We start from the raw sequence: 12,396 nt of genomic DNA on the forward strand, positions 1-12,396 counted from the left end.
TAAACGGAGACTTGCTAACTATAATCTGGACTCCGGTCCCCGATCAAGATTAAACCCAAGCGATTGCACCTCTATATACAGATGGTTGTGGATATGGTTGGCTGTTTGAATATATATATATATATATATATATATATATATATATATATATATATATATATATATATATATATATATATATATATATGTAGAGGGAGGCTAATTCTCTTGCTCAGGGCCTGCCAAAAAAAAGGAGTTACGTGTAATTCTATTTTAATTTCCGATGATGTAGATCTCTTGTAGTCCTCTTTTTTAGCAATAAATTGTCTTAAAAAACGTTCAAACAAAAAAGAAAGCAGGAACGAAAATTATAACTCAAAGCATAATTCAACATTAAACAAGATACTCGTTGAATCTCAAGCTTGTGGGTTGCACGAACATAAGAATAAAAATAGCCCAACGCATTAAAAAAATCGCCCTTCAAATTTTTTACATATAAGAAGCGGCCCCCCACATGCTCCCAAATCACTCGGCCATCGACCACCAAGAATTACCCCCATCAATAGCCAAGTTTGGTATTCTGGCTGTGTCACTAGATGCTTTAGCGAGCTTGATGATCTGCATTCATACAACTGCCATAAGATTATGGAGAGAGAGAGAAAGTACTGAAGGCAAATATTGTGATTTTTAGCTTGATTCAGAGAAGGGAGAGAAAGAGAGAGGAGAGGTGATAGAGGGAGAGATACATGAAAGCAAACGACGTTATCTACCTTCTAAACTTTTTAAGGGTATATCTGGCTTGCGGTGGGGACTCCCACTGGCACCACAGAAGCCGGTGCAATGACCGATGCCGCCGAGAACGGAAGAGCCCTCCCGGCTCGTGCAATCATTGTAACACCTCTGAATGCAGTATGCACTTCTTTCTCCTACCATGGCCATAACCATTAACCTCACCAATAACACAGCCATTACCTTATTCTCCATCTCTCTCTCCCCCCTCCTCTCTCTCTCATAGGGGCAGTTAAAACAAACTTACAAGAAGGCAAGTATTTATAGCAACGGTACGAAACGTGTGCTTGAGAGAATGAAGGGCTTGTTTTTCAAAGTCCAATAACCAATTTTCTCCAATTTGGAAGAAGAGGAGAACATTTCAATGTGCTGAGAAATTGGAGACTCCTAATTTTAGATTCTGCAAATATGGTGGTTCCATGTTCTTACCTGTTATTAATTAACACAACTCAATCTCATCGGAATATGCCTAGCATGTTTGAAATTTTTTACCAGGGATTGGGGGTGATTTCTCAAAATAACATTTCGAACCATTGACTAAGCTCACCATCATTTGCGAAAGTCACGGATAGTCTCAAGTTTCACTGGAGAGCTCTCTACCTATATTGATGTATGTATTGTATTGTATATACATACAACATGACGTGATAAGAATATGAAGATATTGTTGACACAAGGCTCTAATCAATCAAATTAGGGCTCACCTCAAAAATTTCACTACAAGATGTTGTTTTGATGCTCAAATATCCTCAAATTGATCATCTCGACCTCAAGATGGATGTACATGAGAAAAAAATAGATTTCAAGTTTTAAAAGTAGTGCATCTTGTAATGCATTTTTGGACCATCAATTTTCAAGATTTGAAAGTTTTATAAGCTTTAAATTTTATAATTAGTGATGAAAATATATTTTGAGACTATCACAAAGATTTCCATTATTGAAACCACATTTCTCGACACTATTTGAGGGTGCGCCTTGGCTCTATACAAACCGCACCCGTCACATTTGAAGGTGCGCTTTACTTTAAGGCTCTATACAAGCCTTAAAATATATTTTAAGGCTATCACAAAGATTTCTATTTTTTAAACCACATTTTTCGACACTATTTGAAGGTGCGCTTTACTTTGATTGTTTAAAGCCTTGGCTCTATACAGATTGCCCCGGTCACAAAATATTATTTCCCTAACAAGTACATCGGCAATATATACTTTCTATAACACCCATGATCATAGCAAAGTGAAGGCTCGACTCTTGAAAATCATGTGTATCATACTATACGCTTATTCACAAAGCGAAAATGTTTTGATAGCATTGTAGTCCTATAAGTAAAGCCCTACCTTAGAACTCATCGAAACTTGTAGTTCTGCGGTTGGAAGACACTATAATCGATCATCTCGACCTTGACTGTTATGATTGTAAAAACAAATTAGGATTTCAAGCCCTACAAATAATGTATATTGTAACAAATTATCTAGACCGATGCAAAATTATAAAATTATAAAATTTTGGCCCCCATTAATAAGACTTCCTCGTACTCACTACAAAATTCTTTCTTCTTTTTTTTTTCACTAGCTAAGCTTTGCGGTGAGTGGCAGAGCTTTATTTTTAATCCTTCATTTTGTTGATGAGAAGATGATTCTTGCCTTGTGCCCTAATTATTAGAAACAAATTATTATTGCTTTCTGGTATTTGCGTCATTTTGTCTATTTGATAAGTTCATCTATATAGCATTCCAATTTGTGCAAGGAAATTGTTCAAAGGTTTTTATTTTTTAATCATTTTCCTCGAGCAAATTGGGATTTTCATTAGATTGATTGAACTTACCTTTGCACAATAAGAAATGTGCTGCTACCTTTTATTTTGAGGTAGAATTTGGGCTTTGTGTTGCTACCTTTTATTTTGAGGTAGAATTTGGGCTTTCTTTGTGAAATGTTCTACTTTCTTTCTTTTCTTAAAGATTAGATCTATCATCATCATCATCATTAAAGCTTTTTTTCAACTATTTGGAGTCTGCTATATGAATCATGGTAAGTCATTCTACTCTTTTAAGGGTCATACCCTCGATGATCTATGTGCTCTCGAAATGGATCTTTCTCGCTACTCTGTCGGATTAGATCTTTGTGCTCTCAAAAACACAGTAAAAATGTTTATTATCATCCCATTCCAACTTTTATTTAGAGAATCGTTTTTTTTTAAGTTCTAATTTTTATAGGAAAACTTCCTTTTTTACTAGTAAAAAAAGGAAAATACCCATTACCACTTGTTGGATATGGTGATATCCAAAATCACCCATATATGAAAATCCCATATTATGTAGGATTTAGATTGATATTGATAAGTTTTCTAAATGAAGTTCTTTAGATATATATTTCTATAGAAAGTTACCTATGTAGTGTGGACTCCTAACCTTATACTTATATGGGATGAAAGAATCAGTGTTCCCCATTTGCATCACAATATGGAAAAGGTAGCTTCCTCTAGAGAAAGAGGTAGGGGCTGAAAGAAAGACCTATGTGATCTTTTACAGGGGAATACATTTTTTATTTATTTACTTATTTATTTATCCCTTTGTTTTGGTAAAAGATCACTTACATGTGGTCTCTATTATAATAAGATAAATTTCAGACCTATGTGATCTTTTACCGAGGAATATATTTTTTATTTATTTACTTATTTATTTATCCCTTTCTTTTGGTAAAAGATCACTTACATGTGGTCTCTATTATAATAAGATAAATTTCAAAATAAAATCAACATAACAATAAAACCAAGATCTTAACAAATTGATGTCATTGAAACAACTATGCACTATGCTTGAGAATAAAAAATAAGATTGCAAGAAACAAAAAGAAGCATGCTGGAGATTACCTCAACCGGGTTTATTACACCCCACACCGCGATGGCGCAAGATCAACGGTCTAGCTTGAATCTCGAACCGGGAAAGCAAATTTCGGTCAAGCCACACTAATCGAACATGAACCCCTTTGATCACAAACTCAAACCCTAGTTGAATTCTCTACGAAACTTAGTTTGAGCGAGATGGATTTTCTTTTTACTAAACCCTAAAACCCTTAGCCATAAATCCATATTTGAGAGATAGGAGAGAGAATAACTCCATAACCTAAACCCTTAGGTTCTTTCACAATGTAGGAGAGACAGAGAGAGAAATCAAATATGAGAGAGAGAAACTTTCTTAAGAGAGAGAAATAGAAAGATAAGATGTAGACATTTTGGGTAGAGACAATCTATTTTTATAGGCTTTGAATAAGATTAGGGTTTTTTAGGGTTTTCTTTGGCTTGCTTCTTCTTGTGAGATTGAACATAGACCATCGATCAAGGGTGACTTGTGGGGTGAGAGATCTGAGCTATCCATTCCATAAATGGGCCATCTTATGGAAGGTGCATGAACCATTATCCCCTTTTCCTAAACTATTTTCCCATCAATAGAAATTAAATAAATTAAATTTAATCAAAAAATTGGGCATACTATAAAATAGCACAAGTCTACTCAATCTTTCCACAAAATCTTTCAAAGATATCTCAAGTCAATATCTTCCAACCATATGACCACATGTCACATCACCAAAAAATAGGAAAGAGAATAAGGGTGGGGTGTGCCACCCAAGGGAGGCAGTCATGGGCCCCACCTTCTAAAAATATGGCGGGCACATGTGTACAATAGGCCCCCATTATATTTTTATATAGTTAAAATTAATAAAAATATTTTAGAATATTATTTGAATATTTAAACACTTGTAAAATCAATATCTTTAATTTTATAAATCCAAAAATTATAAATAAAATATCTAGGGGTTCATAAAAATTCAAATAATAATCTTAAAATAATTTCCATCATAAAACGAATGCAATTAAATTAATTTGATGGGAAAATGATCCATATAGTTTAAGTGTCAACAATCATGGGCCACTCGACCTTCAACTGTGGACTACAGACCACACTTTCTTTATCAGATCGACCCAGTGTTTCACCATGACCTACAGTCCAAGTAGGGGCTCATTAGTGGGTCACCAAAGTCCGGCCGATGAGCCAAAGGATCGCAATCCCAGTCTGTGGATTTCAGGTCCTCTCCTAGAGACAAATCATGGTCACCAAGATCTTATGTGACTGCAGCTCTATGGCGCATAAGGGTATCTCTCGTACATGCATACGCTTCACCCTAAAAGGTGGATTTCTAGCTTTTCCGAACAATCTATTGATATGCATGTCGTGTGATAGTACATGGATGAGGTTTTGGCCCCTGTCTCTATAGGCCACTATCACACACAAAGGTCACACAGTCCCTCAACTCACTCATCTAGGCATGTTCTCCGACCTCATCAAGGGCTAACGCATAAATCCTCATCGGTTTGTTCTTTATGCCCAGGTAACATGGGTTTTTTCCAACTGACTGGCCTAAATCGTTAAGCACAGATCGGTATCAGCAAACCATCGTTTGCTTAGTATGGTTCACGTGGGACCACACTCTTATTGAGTTCATGTTCCACTATATCATTTCATTTTACAAGCACTCATAAGGCCTTTAAAGACCACATGAACCCAACATCTTCCACTTGGCCTTTGAATGCTTTACATTCTCTATTTCTCACTTTCTCTCATTCTCATCTCTCTCTCCCAATTACAATCTCTCTCAAGCATTTTTACTTATTCTCTCAATACATTAATCATGGCTTTCGCCATCAATCTTTTTACAAAAATATTTATAGAGGCAATACATTTTTCTTTTTGCTGCTCGGATCTCATCCCAATAATGGTCGTAACTCATCTTTCACATCGCATTGCGAATCATGGATCTGTTGTCGTAAAAGACCATCACGTACTATCACTGCATGGGGTCGTATGTTCATGGGCTCAAAATAGTTCTTCAAATAAGCTGCTCCCTTTTGTAGCCTTACAACCAGCACCAAATATTTGAGTTCCATGAGTGAACAACATTATAATATGTTGTTCTATTTGGCATGTTAAATACTAGCAGGTGCTTCTACTGGAATATTTAGTTTATCTGGATCTCGATCTTTCTCAATCTCACCTCATTCCTCAGGTGATAAAAACATGGTTTTATATGTTTGGAGTTCATATGGAATCGTGGCTCCTTTGACACGCATATTATCAACGTGCTATCGTAAAAAATTCTTACTACCTCACAACGCACGAGGTAAAAGTTAAGTCGATTAAAAAATTTCTTAATCTATACGGCCTCCTCGATCACCAAACAGCACGCCACGTACTTTGCATTCATGGTAGAGAATTTCATTACATCATGTTTCTTTGATTTCCAAGAAACTGCACCACCTCCAAGCATTTACGCATATCCAGATGTAGACTTCGCATCATCTGGATCTGTGAGATAGCTTGCACTTGTATTTTTGAATATCCAAACAGCTAAAAAAATGTGGGGCTGTAGCAGCTCCCACTCAATTATTATACATACAACATATATATTCTCAACATTCTTATGCATATATCATGAGGTAGCATATAAAGTCTCATGCAATATGTAATTCAATACCCGTTGGTTTCCCAATATGCAAAAACCTTCATGACCCACAAAGGTTCAAGCACACTAGACATCTTGGTAGTAAATTCATACAAACCAAGTTATCTAATCAACACGATATGTGTAAGAAAAACCCAGGATGATGGCATTCCTACAACATTCCCTATGGTTCAAAGTCTTAGGTAATTGAGGATTTTAAATAACTAGAAACATGGGTCAAGGCATATAGGTATTTTTAAAAAAAAAACAGTGCATGATAGTTTTTCTCCCACTTTTATAAATACCTTCAAGACATAATGTTTTTCTTTTTAATAATAAAAAAAATTGACTTGGTATATATGTATGCATTCATAAGCAATAGTATATAATAGTATGACAGTTTAAAATGTTTTTCATAAAAATTTAATGGACCTTATAAGACTATGTGGTTTTTTCAAAACCATATTCATAAACTTAGGCTTTTCTCAAATCATCCAATTTAATTATAAAATACATGTTTAACCTTCATAAATCATTTTACGCATTCACCTTTAATTTCCTACCAAGTCAAGTTCATGGCCATAAAAACAAATCATATACACAATCTTATAATTTTATCCAAAGTAAAACACGACTAAATAATGTCTACTAAAGCCTTGACAAAATACTTTATTTTGGGCAATTATGGAGAATTTATCAAGAGAACATCATCACATACAACACATCATATTATAGACATTATTGAGAGGATGGTCACCAAGACCAAGTCCCATAAAAACACTCTCTTTGTGCTTACATATCTGAATGAGTCACACTCACCTCTCGTATTTCATCCTTAGGGCTCAAGGCCATCACATCTCCTACCTTAAGTAGTTCATACTCAAGTACAATGAGGTATAAAAATACAAGATATTCAAAACCGACACTTTCAAATTTGTTAGCACTTATCACTTAATGTCCATACACTCCATAAATATTCATAAAACAATTAACTAAAATATAACCAAAGCACATTAAACAAAGTTATTGAATCATCTTTCCCTATATGACCTTACCATATAATGTGGGATAGATTTAATATCTCAAAACCATGTAGTGTGGTACCTGGGCTTTCTTGATTCATCGCTTTTACTTGTTTGGCAAGCTTTTGTGATCTTGGAAATGCACGCAACTGATGGAGAATATATTGATCATTGGTTTCACATGTCACGAAGTGTCCATCTTTTTAACACTTGGATTCTTCTGTCTTACACCGTGAAGAAAATATTTTCTTCATCCCATTATTTCAAATATCACAATTTTGATTCTCCCACTGATCTTTAGCGTTTCTATGCTACCACCAAGTCTCTCTATATAGCCCTTCATTTCGACGAAACCAAGATGTTTTTATAGGTATTGTGTTTCTTCTTCTTTCTGTTATTCCCATATTGAATACTCTTTACATAGAGTGTCATATCTTATCAACTCTATATTACCTCTCTCTGAAGTTTTATTATAATAAACCATACTCATAGCACACTATAAAACCTTTTTAAATGAGCCCAAAAAAAAAAAGGTCTTCATAATTGGGAATCCAAAGATGTGTCTTAACATGCCACATCTTTTTAATTTACTGCAGAATAGAACTTGAGCATCCCATGATAAAAATATGATATCTCTCCACTCATAAAGAGTTAATCTTCGAATCCTTTTAAGTATTGAAATAGACTCAAAGGAATATAAAATAGTACTCAGTTCCACCCCTAAATTATATTATCTAGTGAATATTCATTTTAGTAACATTTACGTCACAATACAATCTTTTCAGTTGAAAATCAGGTTGAGCACCTCTCAATAAAAAATTTGTTTCTCTCAATCCTCAAAGAATTTCTTCATGAAATCTTTTGTGTTGAAAACTAGTCTCAAAACCAATTCATAACATTATTGTTTGAATCTCAAATAATAATTTTCTTCACATAAATAAATAAGTGATATTCACGTCATAAAATAAATCATACTGCAGAATTCCAAGATGAACACTATCTAGTAAAATTGTCTGTTCTCGCTACCATCATGGAGTTTCCCTTTCAAACCAATTTCGTTTGAAATTAGACACATTATAGTAACACATATATTTTCACAAGCCTTATATCATTCTGTTAAGTAGGCTTGATAAATATAGTTATTCATGTCTTCAATGAAGGACATACCAAATTATAGAAAATTCAGGATGATATCTTTTCAATCTAAAATTTCTATTCCTCTCTTCCCATAAATATTTCTCTCTCAAATAAATTTTATTACAAAGTAGACTCATAATGGAAGCATAAAAAGTTAGTGTGAACCATAAAACATTCTGTTAAGAATAGAAATTAAATCTTAACTTCCAAGTCATGAAAATAATTTTCGTTGCAAAAAACAGCACTTGCACATCCTTCATAAAATTGATCATATCTTTCAAACCACAAGAACTTTCTTGATGAAACTTTTTTTGTTTGAAAGTAGACTCAATTTTATGAGTCACAATTCAATTTCAGCTAGAAATAAAATCATATGGTCGGTGAGAAAAATCACATAACACAATAGACAGATCCCGAGCTTGATCTCAACTCAATAAAGAGAAAAAATAATTAATGGCATCAAGTATCAATAGCTCTGATACCAATGAAAGAAAGACCTATGTGATCAGCGGAATACTTTTTTTTTTTTTTTTTATTTACCCCTTTCTTTTGGCAAAAGATCACTTACATGTGGTCTCTATTATAATAAGACAAATTTTAAAATAAAATCAACATAACAATAAAACCAAGATCTTAACAACTTGATGTCATTGAAACAACTATACATTATGCTTGAGAATAAAAGATAAGATTGCAAGAAACAAAAGGAAGATTATCGGAGATTATTTTAACCGAGCTTATTACACGCCACACCGAGTCACCACCATCCGATGATGCGGGATCAACAGTCTGGCTTCATTCTCGAACCGGGAAAGCAAATTTCGGCCAAGCCACACCAATTGAACATAAACCCCTTTGATCACAAACTCAAATCCTAGTTGAATTCTCTTAGCAACCTAGTTTGAGAGAGACTGATTCTCTTTTTGCTAAACCCTAAAACCCTTAACCATAAATCTATATTTGAGAGATAACAGAGAGAAGAACTTCATAACCTAAACCCTTAGGTTCTTTCACAATGTGGGAGAGAGAGAGAGAGATCAAACATGAGAGAGATAAACTTTCTTAAGAGAGACAAATAGAAAGATAAGATGTAGAGATTTTGGGTAGAGGCAATCCATTTTTATAAGCTTTGAATAAGATTAGGGTTTCTTAGGGTTTTCTTTGGCTTGCCTCTTCTTGTGAAATTGAACATAGACCGTCGATCAAGGGTGACTAGTGGGGTGAGAGATCTGAGCCATCCATTTCATAGATGGGCCATCAACATTATAGAATGTACATGAACCATTATCCCCCTTTTCTAAACCATTTTCCCATCAATAAAAATTAAATAAATTAAATATAATCAAAAAATTATGCATACCATAAAATAACACAAGTCTACTCAATCTTTCCACAAAATCTTTCAAAGATATATCAAATCAATATCTTCCAACCATATGGCCACATGTCATATCACCAAAAAATAGGAAAGATAATAAGGGTGGGGGGTGCCACCCAAGGGAGGCACTCATGGACCCCACCTTTTAAAAATATGGTGGGCCCATGTGCACAATAGGCCCCCATGATATTTTTATATATTTAAAATTAATAAAAATATTTTAGAATATTATTTAAATATTTAAACAATTGTAAAATCAATATCTTTAATTTATAAATCCAAAAATTATAAATAAAATATTCAGGAGTTCATAAAAATTCAAATAATAATCTTAAAATAATTTCCATCATAAAACAAACACAATTAAATTAATTTGATAGGAAAATGATCCATATGGTTTAAGAATCAACAATCATGGGGCACTCCACCTTCAATTGTGGACTACAGACCACACTTTCTTTATCAGACTGACCCAGTGTTTCACCATGACACACAGTCCAAGCAGGGGCTCATTAGTGGGTCACCAAAGTCTGCTTGATGAGCCAAAGGATCGCAATCCCAGTCTGTGGATTTCAAGTCCTCCCCTAGAGATAAGTCAAGGTCACCATGACCATATGCGACCGCAGCTATATGGCACATAGTATTATCTCTCGCACATACATATGCTTCACCTTAAAAGGTGGATTTCTAACTTTCCCAAATAATATATCGATATACATGCCGTGTGATGGTATATGAATGAGGTTTTGGCCCCTGTTTTTGAAAGCCACCATCATACACAAGAGTTACACAGTCCTTCGACTCACTCATCTGAGCATGTTCTCCGACCTCATCAAGGGCTAACCCATAAACCCTCATCGGTTTGTTCTTTATGCCCAGGTCACGTGGGTTTTTCTCAACCGACTGGCCTAGATCGTTAAGCACATATTGGTATCAGCAAATCATCATTTGCTTAGTATGGTCCACAAGGGACCACACTCCCACTGAGTTCATGTTCTACTATATCATTATACAAGCACTCATAAGGCCTTTAAAGGCCACATGAACCCAACAGGGGCCTCTTTGAAGAAAGACTAATGTGATCTTTTCAAGGGGAAATATTTATATATTTTTCTTCTTTTCACCCCTTTTTCTTTTACTCTTTTCTTTTCTTTTTCTCTTTTCTCTTCTTTTGGCAAAAGATCACTTACAAGTAGTCTTATTACAATAAACTCGTGCTTAAAAGAAAATAAAACTAGCAAATCTAAGTGCCGAAGATTACCTCAATCGGGCCTATTACACCCCACACCAAGTCACCACTATCCGATGGCGCGGGATCTACAATCAAACTTCAATCTCAACCGGGAAAACAAGTTTAGGTCAAACCTTCCAATGGAACTATGAACTCCTCTTGATGACAAATCTCAAACTTAGATATAAAAACCTAGTTTAAAAGAGATATTGTCTACTTACTACTACCCCCCTTAGATCATCACAAAACAAGATGAGAGAGAGAGTTTTGTCTAAGTGGGGCTTGCCACCCAATTTTTCAAAAGAGAGAGAGACATTTCTTTCCTAAGTGGGGCGTGCCCCCCCTAATTGGGCATTCTATATAGAGAGAGAAATATTTGAGTGACAAGAGAGATTTAGGTGTAGAGATTTATGGGTATGGGGTACTTAGGGTTTTTCGTAGCTTGCTTTTTCTTGTGCGATTGAATATACACAACTAATCTTGGGTGACTTGTGGGGTAGGAGAATTGAGCCCTCCATTCCATAGATAGGCCATTAACATCATATGAAATGTGGTAGAACCTTTATCCCCCTTTCTTAGACTATTTTCCCATCAATAAAAAATAAATAAGTAAAATTCAATTACAATATTGTGCTTACTAATTATATGCAAAAGGCTTTTCATACTTTCCAAATCAAAGCTTCCTCAAGGCAATAGCTTTCCAAAACACAAAATAACTTGGGCTTCAAGCCAAATCAATTCAACATAACAAAATAGAAAGCCCTAAATAGGTGGGGCGTGCCACCCATGAGGGGATCTCATGGGCCTCACTAACTAGGCCATGGTGGGCCCATGTGTATGTGCACAAATGGGCCCCCATGCAATTTTAAATATTTTTAAAATTAATAAAATAATTTTAAAATTTATTTGAATATTTAAATCAACATAAAATCAATATCTATATTTTTATAAATCCAAATTTTATAGATTAAATGCCTAGAGATTCAGAAAAATTCAACTAAAAATTCTAAAATTAATACAGCATTAAAACAAGCATAATTAAATTCATTTGATGGGAAAAGGATTCATATAGTCTAGGAATTAAATAAATAAATATTGAGGCACTCTACCTTCTACTGTGGATTAACATTGAGGCATTGTACCTTCTACTGCGGAATACGATCCACACTTGCTTTCTCAAACCATCCCAGTATTTCCCAGGACCCACAGTCTGTGTAGGAGCTCATTAATGGGTCACCAAAGTCTAGCCATTGGGCAAAGGATCGTAATCTTAATTTGTGGATTTCAAATTCTCCGCTAGAGAGATACCAAAGTCACCTAGACCTGATGCGACCACAACTCATAAGACGCATAGGCGTATCTCTG

General features: G+C 34.8%; 1 long non-coding RNA gene across 1 annotated transcript; it reads right to left on the reverse strand.

Annotated features, from left to right (window-relative positions):
• Positions 1-350: 350 nt before the first annotated feature.
• Positions 351-1,009, reverse strand: LOC110008528 (uncharacterized). The gene is made up of 2 exons (XR_002283489.2): positions 750-1,009; positions 351-597 (listed from the first exon to the last, which is right to left on the reverse strand). It is a non-coding gene; the product is annotated as an uncharacterized LOC110008528 (long non-coding RNA).
• Between the last annotated feature and the right edge of the window lie 11,387 nt (positions 1,010-12,396).

The sequence above is a fragment of the Amborella trichopoda genome, chromosome 3 (assembly GCF_054954075.1).
Source record: "Amborella trichopoda isolate Santa Cruz 75 chromosome 3, AtrichopodaSantaCruz75HAP2 v2.0, whole genome shotgun sequence".
NCBI classification, from domain to species: Eukaryota; Viridiplantae; Streptophyta; class Magnoliopsida; order Amborellales; family Amborellaceae; genus Amborella; species Amborella trichopoda.